This window comes from Lathyrus oleraceus, chromosome 2, assembly GCF_024323335.1.
Source record: "Lathyrus oleraceus cultivar Zhongwan6 chromosome 2, CAAS_Psat_ZW6_1.0, whole genome shotgun sequence".
Lineage (NCBI taxonomy): Eukaryota > Viridiplantae > Streptophyta > Magnoliopsida > Fabales > Fabaceae > Lathyrus > Lathyrus oleraceus.
This window is the reverse complement of record NC_066580.1, coordinates 282,793,482-282,805,181: the sequence shown is the minus strand read 5'-3', so window position 1 is coordinate 282,805,181 and position 11,700 is coordinate 282,793,482. Positions and strand designations below refer to the sequence as shown.

General features: G+C 38.4%; 1 long non-coding RNA gene across 1 annotated transcript; it reads right to left on the bottom strand.

The window, feature by feature from the left end:
* Window positions 1-1,343: 1,343 nt before the first annotated feature.
* On the bottom strand, window positions 1,344-3,959 carry LOC127119160 (uncharacterized). The gene is made up of 3 exons (XR_007802684.1): window positions 2,348-3,959; window positions 2,172-2,224; window positions 1,344-1,599 (listed from the first exon to the last, which is right to left on the bottom strand). It is a non-coding gene; the product is annotated as an uncharacterized LOC127119160 (long non-coding RNA).
* Between the last annotated feature and the right edge of the window lie 7,741 nt (window positions 3,960-11,700).

Below are 11,700 nucleotides of genomic sequence, written 5' to 3'. Positions count from 1 at the left end.
CGTATCTTCATATCATTTCATTTTATTTGCACAATCATGGTCCAATACAAGAGGACAGATATCATGGATTCAAAGTTGTGTGCTTGCATCTAGTGGAAGTCAGGGTTTCTCTGCAACTCAAGGTGGCCCAACCAATCAAACCCTAATTGGAGGTAGCTCTTGAGGCTTCTACGAGTACTTATCCTTGGTGATCCAACTGTGGCTTCTTGATGAAGAAAAACCCTAGATTAGGATCCTCGCTTAATCGTGATATCCCTAAACCCTATTTCATGGCCACCACTCCTTGGGTGTGACCTAACCTCACTTAATTGCTTCATCATCATTCCATGGTGTGTGTGTGTGTGTGTGTGTGTGTGTATGTGTGTGTGTGTGTGTGTGTGTGTGACTTGCTTGGCCAAGGTCCAGTCTAAGCCTACTTGGCCATGTGTTTTCTTTGACTTGATTGACATTCATCCCATGCCCCCACATGTTCATCTTTTACTTGTTCATGATATTTGGTTTAAGTTCAAGTCCATGGCATATCGTCTGATCATTTTCTCACTCCTAACCCAGGATTTGTTCATGGTTTGTTTATGTTCATTTCATCTGGTCATTTCTATGTGCGTAGTCTGTTCATGATAAATTTCATTGGTTCATTCAATCTCATTGCCCATTTATCCGTGTTAAGGTGATTCATCTCAGTCTTGTATCACCCACATATATTTCAAGAGCTATACATTGTCTAGGTCATTGTTGTTGTCCATTGGTCCATGTTAAGATGGTCCATCAAAGTGTTGTTAGTGTTAGTCGTCAAGGGTTGATTTCAAGAGGTCTAGATATGGTTCATTCAATTCCATTTACCCTACAATATATTCCATTTTCAATACCTTAGTCTTGTTTATTGAAGTTCAATTCAAATCCCTTCATTCATAAACAAAAACCAAATACATTCAAATAATCATTTATATATTGCATAACATTGTTCATTACATCAAAAAATATAAACATGAGAATGTTGACAAAATGTTGACTTTGGCCAATAGTTGACTTTTTTTGTCTACTTTGACCAAATTCAACCCACCCATTTCTAAAAACGTAAACCATCAATTTCCACATCCATATTTCAATAAAATTCTAATTTCGATCCATAGCCTAAACTTTCCATTTCTAAGCCGATTTCCATATTCAAACATTTCAATCATACATTCATTTCACTTGTATTTGTAACCGTGATCCTTTAATGGACTTTTCCATTGCATTGATGAAGTGTATTTCGAAATCAAGTTGGGATAAGAAATCTTTTGCATTTGTCTTAAGCATGGTTCAGCCATAAGGCAATGGGGCATACATTTGACATGGCGAAATAACCAAAAGAACATTGATTTGCATTAATCACAAAGTTTGGTTACAAAATTACAAGCATTTTAATGCCTAGTTTTAATTCCATTACATCAATACAACATAAGCCAATTACAAAGCATAAGCTAGTTCGAGCATCAAAAGCGTATCCAGTGTCCAAGTCAAGATTCACAAGTCGTACCAGCCCAAGCGCAATCCATACATTAACCTGTATCATACATTTCCCCTGCATTTTTCCAAATAGAAGTCAATTTAATCTACCTGCAAGTGAAACATGAACCAACTCAGAAAATATTCATTTCAACAATTACAATTACCTTCACTCTTCATTTCCTAACCAATCCTCATAACAAAATGTGAAACTAAACCATAACCATTCATCTTAACTCTAATAAAAATAAGATAAACACTTGAAGGATAAATTCAAACTTATGGATATATTCAACCTATAGGTGGGCTTAATAACCATTAAGAGACTAACTAATACTAGCAGGCTAAAACCCAAGTCAAATTGTACCTCCAGTTCTAACATACACACACACAAAAATCAATCCAAAAATCATTGAAATTCTAAACCAATTCTGCAACATTTTAACCTTTTAACTTATTGCAGCAATTAATAAATTTCAATTAAGCATAACCACCCTAGCTGCACCATTTCCCCTATTTTCTATGTGTCAAAACAAATTTCCGATCAACTTCCAAAATCATTGATATCTACCTAGGAAACTAACAGACATAGCAGTGGTATCATAAGCCATAACCTCCTTCCAAACACACTTCACTTCTTAACATCGCACCAAACTCTAATTGACTGTGAACAGGGTACTAACCTCATAGAACCAATGGAACCAATCTCCTTCATGCTGAAGAAACGATTTCAGACCTGCAATTCAAAGCAAACAAAGAGCATTACGAAACTAATTGTGTTAACGGCAACCAATGCAACGATCATCTTCCAGCTAAACAGAACAAAAAAAGCAGAATTCAAAGGCAGAAAAAAACTCACCACTAATTGAAGGAGTTAACGGTTAAGCTCCTAACTGGAAACTAATAACCCAACCAAACCTCTTCCAACTGTTGGCTAGTTGTATTTATAACCACCTAACTGCTTCAATCTCAAAAGAGAATTCATCTCCCTCTAACCACCTTCCACAACTAACTTCTCAAACCGTATCAACCAGCCTGCTATATAACTAATAATCATAACAGAAATAACCGAAACGGAAAACAGAAAATAGAAAACAAGATTTCTCACTAACTTCCAACTGATAACCGAACCGGCCTAGATCCTCCAATACACAACTTCCAATTAACCTCTAACCGCTTCTCAACCGACCATATAACCGAATTCTGACAGTTAACAAATGTGTAACAGAGGGAACAAATTGAACCAGTTTCCATAACGGGCCCTCCTCATTAGAATAATTTTGTGAACTGAACTTCAAAAACCTCTAACCACCATCATAACAGAATAACAAACTTTCAAAACGTGTAACAGAACTCATTCAAAACCGAGCTTCACCTCTAACTAACTCAAACGACAATCCACAACAAACCTGTAACAAAATCATAACCTCTTTGAACCCTTCGCACAACAGAACCTTCCAACAAACCACATAAAAACCTCACTTCTCTCAATTCAATGACCCTCTCAAAGAACCAACCTAACTGAATTCATCTTCATCCTTTCTAAACCATTTTCCAATGACCTGCAACAAACTGATATAACAGAACCCTTCACTTCCTCCTCCAATCTTCATAACCGAATCACTCTCCACCCTCTTCTTCACCCTCATTTCAACAACTCCATCTTCAAACCACCTTTAATCACCCTCCTCAAGAACCAACTTTCCCTTAACCCTGCTAACAATCCTTCAACAATACCTGCAAGAGTCACTCCTCAACCGAAACCTCTTCCGACTCCATTCTGCAACCAACCTTGGACCTCGTTTCTAATTGGCATCAACCGATAACAGAACCATCTATCACAACAAAAATATTCAACAAAAATATTCAACAAAAAAACTACCTGCACAGCTTCTCAACGAATCTTCCACAACCATCCAAGAAAAATCAAAGAACTAAGCAAAACTACACGTGCCATTCTCACTGATGCTCATCCTCTCAATTCCCGAATCAACCACGAAGAAGCCTCTGCAACATTCATAGAAGAGGATGTGAGAGAGAAGTGGCAGGTTGAAAAAAAATAAAACGGAAACGGAGAAGGATTATCCGGAGCCATCGGGTCGAATTTGTCCGGTAAGTTTGTCTTCTTTCATTTTCGACCGTCCGTGCACAAGGTTTCTTCAGTTCCGAGGGGATCCGATTTGGTGTTGCATCCTCGGCCTCTTGCCCTAGTTCGTTCCATCTGAAAATCGGATTTGAGGATGCGCCGTTGAATCTGTCTGAACCACTCTCATGGCCGCTACCGTCACTTGAGTTTGGATGAAGGACAGGGAGACTTTGTTCTTGATGAAAGTTCAAGGTTTGGAGTCCGAGGTTAATTTGAGGATTGGCCTTTTCGCTCAAAATTTCATGGCCTAAGCGATTTTTCTGCTCCTTAACCCACTATTAATCACTCTTAAGTTATTTTAATTAATTTTTGTTAATTAGCACTGCAGTTTTTGTTAGGGTTCAATTTAGATTGTTTTCGATTTTGGTAATTAGGAACTAACATAATTTTTGTTGTTAATTAGCTTAATTCTTAGTTAGTATTAATTAGGATCTAGGTTTTTAGACTAGAAATTAGGGTTAATCATTGTAATTTCGATCTTGATTCTAGGTTTTGTTTTCAGAATTAATTCAATATTAGTAGAACCTTGCCATGATTAGAGTTTAGTCACTAGATTTTGGTTATGCCATTTTGTTGATTTTGTGTGGATTAACAATAGTTAGATATTGATTTTTTTGCCATGAACCGTCCATTAGGTTAACTTTCTATTTCGATCCGTATATCATATTATGATTTCCATGATCATGTAGTTAGATTCAATTCTTGAATTTGGATTGTGAATTTTTCGTTTGGTTAATTTTGGTTATAATTCATGTTTAGGTAGATTTTGACTTTTAGAATTAATATTCTTTCTTTAATTGCCCATTTAATCGATTCCTTTGGTTTGTGATCATAATGTAAATTGAAAATCCCATTTCAAATTAGGTGATGGAATGTTTTGTATGTCTAATTTCATTTTCCATGATCACATGATAGATATTTGATTACTTTTCATTGATTAATCCATTACCATCCGAATCGATTTTAACCATTGAATTTGCTTGCATATTGTTTCATCATTCTCATTCATTTGACCTAACCTCACGCTAACCCGTTTGTTGTTTTGTGTCCACATGTGACTTAGAGGTTCAAGTTCACTCCTAGCTAGCCATAATTCTAACCAATTCATTCCATTTCAATAGCTTTGTATTGCTTGGAGTACCATGCCACTTGTATGCTCTAGGCATGTACATAGTTTAATAGTTTGTAAATCGTAAAATTCTTTCCATTCCCGTGTATGTTGTATTGTGTGGATCCATCCCCCCATCGTGGGTAAAATGTTCCCTCACCCCATAGTCATGTAATAACTTAGATTTATTGCTTTCTAGTTAGTTCACCATGCATGTTAATCGAAAAAGATAAAATAAAAAACGATAACAAAGCATTTCGAAAGAAACAAAAGGTACTTGACTCAACGTAAAGTTGTTTTCCAAATAAAACTCACACCATTGCAACGTGAATATTTGATCCAATATCAAGTATTCTCCATCCATTCCATGATCCATTCTGTCATCCCTCCTTCATTCTCTTCTCAACCTCATTCTATCTCTCACCTCCATTCTTCACTCTATTTTTCATAATAAATTCAAATGCTTGATCAAATGTCAAATACCTTTTTCAAAACAAATTGGAATGTGAAATGGGGTGTACGTGTTTGTACACAACATTCAAGCAATTGGGTTGTCGGACATACCTAGCTTGAGGTTCCAACACTTGATTTTCCCTCTTAAAACATCTATGATTCAAACAAGTTAGATTTAGGTGCTAGGAGGGAGAAAAAGAGTAGTTAGGACTCCATTGTCCTCCTAATTCTCAAGTACTCTGATTATTGACCATAATTAGTCAAGGGTCAGATACTTGTCTCCCTCTAAGTTCTAATGATTAGACTTGCCAAACTCTTTTCACAAATCAAATCTCTTTTTGGATGAAAAATAGTGGTTAGGACAACATTGTCCTCTTAACTCCCGAGTTATTGGACCGTTGATTGTATCTAGCCAAGGGTTTGATGCTTGTCTTCGTACATAAAATCAACCCCAACAAATCAAATCATCTTTTTCCTTAGGGATTTCCCTTCAAAACCTTTCAATAAGGATGTATTACTTCCGTTCTACCATGAACAACGCTTAAGCCTCCATGTGCGAGCAAGTAATGTTTAACTGCTAGAGTGCGAACCAAGCGTATCCACTTTATCGCAAACAAGCAACTACTTTCCGCTCCCATGACAGAGTATACAAGCAAGTAAACAGTAGCACACATACATCAATATTATTCAGTAAAAACAACCAAACAAATGTTCCATTTGTGAGCCAAACTACGAAGCTCTGACTTACTTATTGCACGTATGATGATACGTAGGCACAAAGGCCCAAATCCTTGGCGAGCACACTAACTTAAAACTTATTTTCTTCCCATCTTATCCTTTCATCTCACTCCCGATAGCAGGCGACTTACAGATGATAAACATCCATATGCATTTGATACAAGTAAGTGGTTCCCATGGAGTACCATGGATGTGAGGGATGCTAATACCTTCCCCTTGCATAACCGACTTCCGAACACGCTCTTGGTTGCGAGACCATTTCTCTCATTTGAGGTTTTATCGCTATTTTCCATTTCCTTTGGAATAAATAAAATCTTGTGGCGACTCTGTATTTTTTTGCGGCGCTTTAGCTGGGGACTATATGGAGTTCCCATAAGGAGTCATGCCTAGCTTGCCTGTATCCTTTTTCTTGGATGTTTACTTCAGTTATCGTTTGCTTTATTTATTCATTCCTATTATGTATATTCCTGTTATATATATATCTTATTGTGATATTGTGGGATTGGATATATTGTTTGAGTTAAAAGCCCAATACACAGGCTTAGAGAGTTCACATAAGACAGGAGGGACTTCGTGTTGACCTGTTTGATGTAATTGTCTTGAGAGGGAGACACAGACATCCCTCTTGGAATAGATTCTTTTTGGAGTTTTGTTGGCACATTAGTCATGTTCGCGCTGACAACCATTCTTCCAAGGAGAGTCCATGACTCCAAGGACCTTAGCCAACCCCTGGCTTTCGAAGTTGAGGGAAACCTCACTTAGAGGAGATCATCCAGAGGGTATGGTTAAATCACAAATTGTCTTGTGGCGATAACGATACTTTCGCCTCATAAAAAACATGTTGCGTTCACGCATAATTGCATTTCATTAGACCTATTCAAGAAAACTCACCATTGTTTGGCCTTCGTCTAGAACCCGCTACAATCAAGCTGATTACCCGACATCTGTTCAAGCAAGAAGTATGTCTCAAGTCACCATGAATGAGTTGCTAGAAAGTCATGAAGCTTTAATCTTGGAACTCAACGAACTGAAGATTCAGTCTGGCCGTGCTTTGGATCTCATGAATGTAATGTTGAGCTATCATAGGCCAGTTATTGTACCAGAGGTGATCCCTCCTATGAATGCGCCTGATTCTAATCCACACCAAGAGTTACCTCATGGATTCTATCCACAACCTGGATCTTCAAAGGCTCTATGCCAGCAATCACTTCCTGTTCCCCGACCCAGGCAAAGCAACCCATTGCATAATCAATATCCCAATCAGCAATGGAGTTATGCTCAGCAGGGTCAGAGAAAGACAAAGAAGTTAGAGAGGCACATGGATCATATTCTTATTTCATATAGTAGAGTCCTCCCTCTATTGCTTATGCACTCATTAGTACGACTGCGAGAACCAGGGCCTCCTCCAACACCTCTTCCTCGTGGCTATAATGTAAATACCAGGTATGTATTCCATTCTGGAGCACCCGAGCACACGACCGAGGATTTCAGAGCTCTAAAGCACTTAGTGCAAGATTTAATTGATTTAAAGGTTATTGTGTTCACATTGCAAGGCCTGAATGTAGTACGCACCCCAAGACATAACAAATAAGTACGTCTGCAGTGTCGAACCCATATCCAAACTAGCAGTAGAACTACTATCAACAGGGAAGACAAGGGCCAAGGAGGGCTCCCGGGAAGTTTGACCCAATTTCCATGCCGTATGGTCATCTGGTGCCTTATTTGCTCAGGGATTTGTTGGTTCAGTTAAGAGAAGCCAAGGCTCCTCTAGTACCCCTTCCTCCCGGGTATGACATGAATGTTAGCTGTGAGTATCACTCTGGGATGCCAGGGCACTCGATCGAGAATTGTAATGTCTTCAAGAAAAAAGTACAAGATTTGATCGACTCGAAAGCTATATCGTTCACACCAACTGTAATGAACAACCCCATGCAGGCAAGTACATATGCAATGTCGTAGTCAGAGCAATGGTATATTTGAAGAAGTTCCCTCTATATGACTACTTCATCAGATTTTGCAAGCACCCAGACCCCAAGTTGTGGGAGGAATAAGGTTGATCACTCCAACAATCATTAGTTTGTTCAATCATTTTTCATGTGCAATATTTCTTGTTTGTCATTTGTAAATATTCACTTATTATAAACTCGTTAGTTTTTGAATAATAATGACATTGAGATAAATATGCATGTTTTGAATAAATCCATTTGTGTCCACTCATACTGCTCGTCGATATCAAACTTTTGCTAAGCGAACTCAAAAGGAGAATGACAAAATTGAAAACACGATATCACTGCACGTACGCTTTTGAATAGAACCTTGCTGATGATGTAAGTAATTTTTTCAAATCCTAAACACCGGAGTTATAAGGAAGATAGTCCCTAGTCAACCCCTCTGAGCCAAGGAGTAAGAGTTTATTTCTAAACATAAAACCCTCAATCTTAACCCGGGGCAGGGTAGTCGTCAGTTAGTTTGACCATGCGTCCAAACTTCAAAAGAAGAGTGTCCTATCTGAGGATCAACCATATCTTATCCCTCACAAGAGGTCGGAAACAACAAATCAACAATGGTTGTCCCTCACCCATAGAGGCACGAGACAGTCACAACCCTTCCAATCAATCGAACAAATGTCACATAATTTGTTCCATAAAAAATAATCAAAAGAAATGAAAGTCCGCTAAATCGAAAACTTGAAAATAAGTGACTTAGGCAAAAATTAGGGAATCCCTGTGGATTGCAAGTCATAACCAATCCACCAAAAATAGAGAAATGAAAGAACAAATCAAACAAAGAGGAATCATACGAAAATCCTCAGCGAGAACAAATCTGTGTGGCTACCAAACAAAAAAAAGGGTGACTGCCACTCTAAAAACCTCGTGGGTCCATTTCCACCCCCCAAATCCCTTTTGGAAGATGAGCGCTTGTATCGAACTAGCTGAACATAGGACTGGAGAACATCACAAAGAGTGGGTGGGTTAGAATAGGTTTCTAGCCATAAATCCTTTTTTTAGAAAACCGTGAACCAGACCACGTTACAACCCTCAAAAGTCATAATTGAAGTAGTGTTTAGTTCGAAAGCGTATTATAGTCAGTACTATCGTGTTAAAACTGACTCGTTAATGATTTGCTTATCATTTGTGTTGGTATCGATACAACATTCTCATTAGTGATTTATTCACTATTGGTCATAATTCCAGTAAATATAATGGGATTTTTAAAACTAGCATAAACATGACATTTGCATTATCATTTCCAAAATGAACTTGTCTTACTCGTGAATAAGCATCTTACATCGAGAAATCTTCCACAATGAACATGAATTGAGGAACTTGATGATTCAAAAGTGAAGAATGTCTGCGACCTCCATTGAGCAGTGGTAAATCATCTTGATTAATTATACCAAAAGTGTGGAATGCTTGAGGCTCTGTCGAGCAGGGGAAAGCCACTTCATTTGATCACACTAGAGCAAAATGTTTAAAGACTTTGTTGAGCATAAAGACAAGGTTGCTTAAAGATCTAGTCGATCAGAGGCAGTCACATCGAGAAATCTCTACAAGATCCAATCAATCAGAGGAATTCACGTAGAGAAATCTCTACAACATCCAGTCGATCAGAGGCAATCACGTCGAGATTCGATAAATCTCTCTGAAGACCAGTTAGTCAGGGGCATTCCCTCACAGATCATCCAGACAGAGGGAAAGTTTCTTCAAGGCTCGTATTGGGGCAGGCCGCCCCAAGAGCACAAGAAGTCAATCTCTCCGAGATGGTTAATCATGGGAATGCGGTTCCAAGACACTAAGGCATGTCTGATTAAGATAACCTACGACAAAGTTGCTTCATAGCTAGTGACTGGGGCAATCCGTGTAGATACCCAATAGACTGGGGCAAGATAGTCCAAAGAGACGAAGGTTCTCTTCCTGCTCGTGAAAGTTTTTCAGATCCAGCCTGGGGCATCAGAAGATCCAGCTCAAATTTCATTCTCCAGCAGTATACAGATTTCGGGGAGTCATGTTAGCTCACACTCCATAAATCAGAAGCCTTGTAACCCAAGCAGATATACCTCTGTTCAGGGCACACCACGCCCAAACTTGGGGCATCCTTATACCCTCATACCATTGCATAAGCTCGTCATGCATATCATTTCATGTATATCAACCGATATAATCATGAAGCTCTCTAACAAGAAAGAAGCAAGCCCAAAAACTCTCTTGGCACTACTCAACATCCCATTTCCGTTGGCACCTTCCGTAAATCTGACCCTGAGGATAACCCCATTTCCAATACATCATCAAAAGTTCAGTTCTAGTCGGAAAATCATTTGTAAGCCCAGTTCCATGGCCAAACTACGCCCGGAGTCCCGTTTCGCTGCCCATTTCCTTGGCATTTTCAAACATACATAATATCATACCTTTTTGTGTGTCTTTGTAACTTGAATATGTTTGACCCAGCCTCCCTATCCACCAAGCCCAAGTCTTTGTATTTGGCCTCTCTACACATTTCTTCGGTAGTGTCGAACATATATAATATCAGAACTTCTTGTGTGTCTTTGCAATTTGTATTATGTTTGACCAATCCTTTCCACACATTTCCCCAGCCGTATTAAACATACATAATATAAGACCTTCATGTGTGTCTTCGTAACTTGAACATGTTTGACCAAGCCTTCCTTTCGCTTTAGAGTGAGTCATATGGCTATAGCCCCTTCTTTTCTTGTTCCAATAAGGTTAACTTTGGGACCACATCCCTAGTGGTGTCGCCATCTCTTCTCTTCTTGATAAGGTCAACTTCATGATTCATTTCTTCTCTTCCTGATAAGGTTAACTTCGCGATTCATTTCTTCTCATTTCGATAAGGTTAACTTTGAAAACCATTTTCCATTTCTGCTCTTCTTGATAAGGTTAACTTCAAGACCCTTTTCTTCTCTTTCCGATAAGGTTGAATTCGAAAACTTGTTTTCATTTCTTCTCTTCCTGATAAGGTCAACTTTAGGGTCCATTTCTTCTCTTGCTGATAAGGTCAACTTCAGGGTCTATTTCTTCTCTTCCTGATAAGATAAACTTTAGGATCTTCCTTCTCTTTCCGATAAGTTTAACCTTGGAAAACCATTTTCAATTTCTTCTCTTCCTTATAAGGTCAACTTCAGGGTCCATTTCTTCTCTTCTTGATAAGGACAACTTCAGGGTCTATTTCTTCTCTTCCTGATAAGTTTAACTTCAGGATATTACCATTTTATCCCCGATAAGGTTAACTTTGGGCCCCGTTTCTTCTCTTTTCGATAAGGTTAACCTCGGAAACCCCTTTCCATTTCTTCTCTTCCTGATAAGGTTAACTTTAGGACCCCTTTATTCTCTTTCCGATAAGGTTAACTTCGGAAACCTATTTTTAATTCTTCTCTTCCTGATAAGGTCAACTTCAGGGTCCATTTCCTCTAGTATTCCTCAGCCTTCCAGTGCTTGGAAGAAGATCGTCGATCATCTCGTCAATGAGAAAGCTCATATGAAGACGCTTGTGAGTCAGAGATCTGACGCATCCGAAGGAAGTACACGCCCTTGGCCAGTTCAGCTGATTCAGTCACTAGGGGATCCTTAGGATAATACTTTCCTTTTTTCTTGTATTTGTAGTTTTGGTTTCTGAAATTGTACTCAGTGTAATCCTTCCAAAATTTTATGAATAAAAAGAAATTTTATGGTCAACTCAAATGTTATTATTGATTATTATTGTTGAAATATTTGCAAGTAAGGCTTTGAATGTTTCTTGAAAAATTAAAATA